Source organism: Plutella xylostella, chromosome 20 (genome assembly GCF_932276165.1).
Source record: "Plutella xylostella chromosome 20, ilPluXylo3.1, whole genome shotgun sequence".
Taxonomy (NCBI): domain Eukaryota; kingdom Metazoa; phylum Arthropoda; class Insecta; order Lepidoptera; family Plutellidae; genus Plutella; species Plutella xylostella.
In genome coordinates, this window is record NC_064000.1 from 1441702 (window position 1) to 1445710 (window position 4009).

Genomic DNA, 4009 nt, shown 5'->3' on the forward strand with positions numbered 1-4009 from the left:
AGTGCAGTTATCAGTGTCAATAGTGTAGATGATAGGTATTGACCAGCAGGTAGGTGCAGTTGCAAGAGTTACTGCATATAATTGCTAGATAACAATTATCCACCGAATTTATGTATATAAATATCTGAATTTTATTAGAAAATACTTCTATTATTGTAAATAACTATTTAAATTTATTAAAATCTCTACAGTACAATGTTGTTTATTTATTTGCAACTACCCGAAAAAAAAAAGCTATATTGTGTAGCTTACCTACCATACACAACCGTTAAAATAAAATAAATTACCCCTCAGAATATAAACAGGCTCGCGCTTTGGCATACTGCATTGACCGTATAGTTCTTATTCGGAGAATCTAATAAGTGTCATTATGTGCAATGTTTACCTTTATCTATGCATCTGTAACTCTATAGTAAAAAATGTAAACAAATCGAAAAGGCGAAATGTTTTCTAAGAATTTTCGGCTTTTCTGCATCTAAAATGATTAGAAAATTAACTTTCTATAGCAAATGCATATGTATTATAATACTTGTAGTCATAATTTGTTGATTTAATCAGTTTTTGTGAAATATTTGATAAAAAATAAAATGGCGTGGGTATCGCTCCTAACAGGCCGCCACCAGGGCGACGACTGAAGAAATCTGAAATCTGTCACGGTGTCATCATTTTTAAACCGGAATTTATTAGTTTTTTGCAAAAAAAGTTGACTTCTGGTCCATTAAATCCAACTCTTTAAGGTAACTTTGTTAAGAATTTAATTACCTACACATACATATAAGATTCCATGAAAATGGGCCCTCTGATTTCGAGGGTTTTTTCATAATAAGTCAAAAAATGGCAAAAGACATGGTGTGTTTGCAATTTTTTTTAACATACTTATTATAATCCTGCACCAATTTATAAGCAACTAACATGTTCAGTATACCCTCTGCTACAAAATATATTTTTATCAATGTGATAGAAGCCACCGTTTTTCCAATCTAATCAAGTATATCAAGCCGACTTTAGCATTTTAGCTTTAGGGATCCCCTTAAAGTCGAAAAACTTTTGATACTATGTATATCCAAAAAAATAATAGAATATCGGTTCAGCCGATTGGAAGCTATGTTACTATTCAGATACACAGAAACATTAAATCTTATAAAACTTATCTTTTTATCGGAGGATAAAACACACCATGTATACCCAAAAAACGCTCAGCTCATGCAATGCCGCCTCACCCTGTATGCGGCAGCCTTATTGCTTTGCTCATATATAAAGGGCTGAAAAGCGAGTGCTCCACACAGTAATTGCTACAAAACTAGAGCTTGTAGCTTACTAGCTGTTCCCGCGAGCTTCTCTTCGCCTTAAAAAGTTTCCCCGTGGGAATTCCGGGATGAAAAGTAGCCTATGTTCTTTCGCAGAGTTAAGACCATCTGTATACCAAATTTCATTCTAATCCGTTCAGTAGTTTTGGCGTGAAAGAGTAACAGACAGATAGACAGACAGACACAGTTACTTTCACATTTTTAATATTAGTTAGGATGTTCATGCAACGATTAACAATTTAAGATTTTAGGAGTATACATGGTACTGATAGATACTATTGTATTTTAAAGTATGTATAAGTTTAACTATAAGTAACGCCGCCAATTGAAATAAGGGTGAAATGCAGAATAGATGCATCGATGAAACAAAACCTGACTTACGAACCTGAAATCGTTGTCGTAACCAAAATATGGTTAGTATTCTCAGTTTCGTTACGATTTCACACATTTTTTTTAATTCACTAAAAAGTAGGAAATAATTTAAAAAAAAAAAACACGCACTCACGCCTTGTACTAATGTACTCCCTTGCGGGGTAGGCAGAGGTGCATTGCTGCACCCACTTTTCGCCAGAGTGTTATGTTAGTCCCAATGTAATAGGGGGCGGGCCTATTGCCATTTTACGGGCACATCCAAGACCCGAGAACAAATATCTGTGTTTAAACAAATATCTGCCACAGCCGGGAATCGAACCCGGGACCATCGGCTCAGTAGTCAGGGTCACTAACCACTACGCCATTCGGCCGTCGAAATAATTTAATTTTGAGACCAATTCTATGAGACAGTACGATAATACCTAAACAGGTAGTCTTTTACAGATGGTGCGGTTAAAAACTACTCCGAAGCATTATGGCACATGCATAAGTTACTAAGTAGGTATACTTACATAAAATTGCACTTATACTATAAACATGTTTCAAGATAGGTTGCTAGGAAAAAACTCCACGTTCTAGAAATATGTGCCAGCCTTAAAACACATAAACTTAACTACCTTCCACCTGTTTTATAGCGTGCCAAGTATGTGCTAAACGGTTCTTTTAGCACTTCTCTAAGTGTACATAATGTCACATAATGGCTATAAACTGAAGGTGATACTTCCTACTAACGAATTAGGAAGTACTTTACTTACTACAACTATGTGTTTAAATAACTTTCCTACAAACATTAATTTATTCGGGATGCTATCAGAGCCGCGAGCACAGGATTCGATACTATTTTCGAATCTACACAAACATATAGAAAAAACAAATGCCATTTTTGGAACTAACAAATTTGTCTTACATTTTGACAGTGACATTTGACGATACGCAACGTAAACGGAGGTTTCGAAACCTGTGCTCGCGGCTCTGATAATGTTGGCATGGGCTTAGGTTAATTGATGGGCATTTAGATAGATAGATAGATAGATAATTCTTTATTGAACATACAAACAGAAATTACACAAGGAAATGTACACACGGCAACGTCAAATGGTTGGCAGGGCACACTAACGTAGTGTATGTGTGCACACTAACGTTGTCTATGTGTGCATAAACGCAGAAATCGGTTTACACACCAGTAACAAACCACACACACACACACACAACAGCACAAACGAGTTTGCGCGTAGGCAAACGCCCGTATACCACCTGTGACATAAAAATATCAACCGGTAGTGTTAGTTAAATAGTTATAAAATTGAAGTGAAGCAAAATTTCATTGCTTGAGTCTATACATTTCGTAGCTCATTGGTAGAATGTTAGACTTATGAAACATAGGTCGTGAGTTCGAGTCCACTAATGGTTATTTTTATTTTACTTAATTCAAATTTTGCGTTATTTAAACGCTGTTGAGTATAAAATTAATTTATTTGAAACTGACAAATGACTACAAGCTGCATAGCTGTCGACTATTTCTCTTCGCCAAAAATATATGATTCGTTCTTCATTTGAGAATTAAAACCATTCTACCCTCATACAATATGAATAAACGAAATTTGTTTTTAGTTTTAGTGACAATTCACCTCTGCGTCTGCATAGTGATTCACTTTGTGATTTGACAATTTAATTAATTACTCTTCGCAGTCACTATGGAAAGTCTTAACTTAAACTAAACCATGTTCAAAAAGGCGGAGATAATTGTATTTATATGAACAAAATATTACAATTAGTGAAATCGCAAGACGTTTAACGGTAAGTAACATAGAATGGCAAACATTTTATTTGACTGTTAGAATATTTGTATTTGTATATGCTAAGTATTTGTTTTTTTTGTTTGCAGAGGAGAACTGTTCAATTATGGGTTCACCGATACGCAGATTCGGGACATGTAGACAGTAGTCGTCTATACGGATGCATCACCACGCCATCGAGAAATCGTAGCTTCACATAGCGCTGATCCGTTCTGCAGCACCCGTTCTACGGCCACAACACATAATCTATCTATCCCTACAATCCGTACGGGTTCACTTGCGTGCTGCTGGGTTGCGGTGTCGGAGGCCGGCGAAGAAAATTGCTCTAACCGATCAGCATCGTCGAAACAGAGTGCGTTTTGCGACTGACTATTTTAAACTTTGATTGGTGCAACAATGTTGTGATATTTAGTGATTAAAAGTCAGACTAGGATGTAAGATATTATGGCGAAAAAGTGGTGAAAATTATAGTTATTGGGGTTAGCTCAGTAATTTTTATTTTTCCATTTGTATAAGATTTTAGTTATTTTGTTA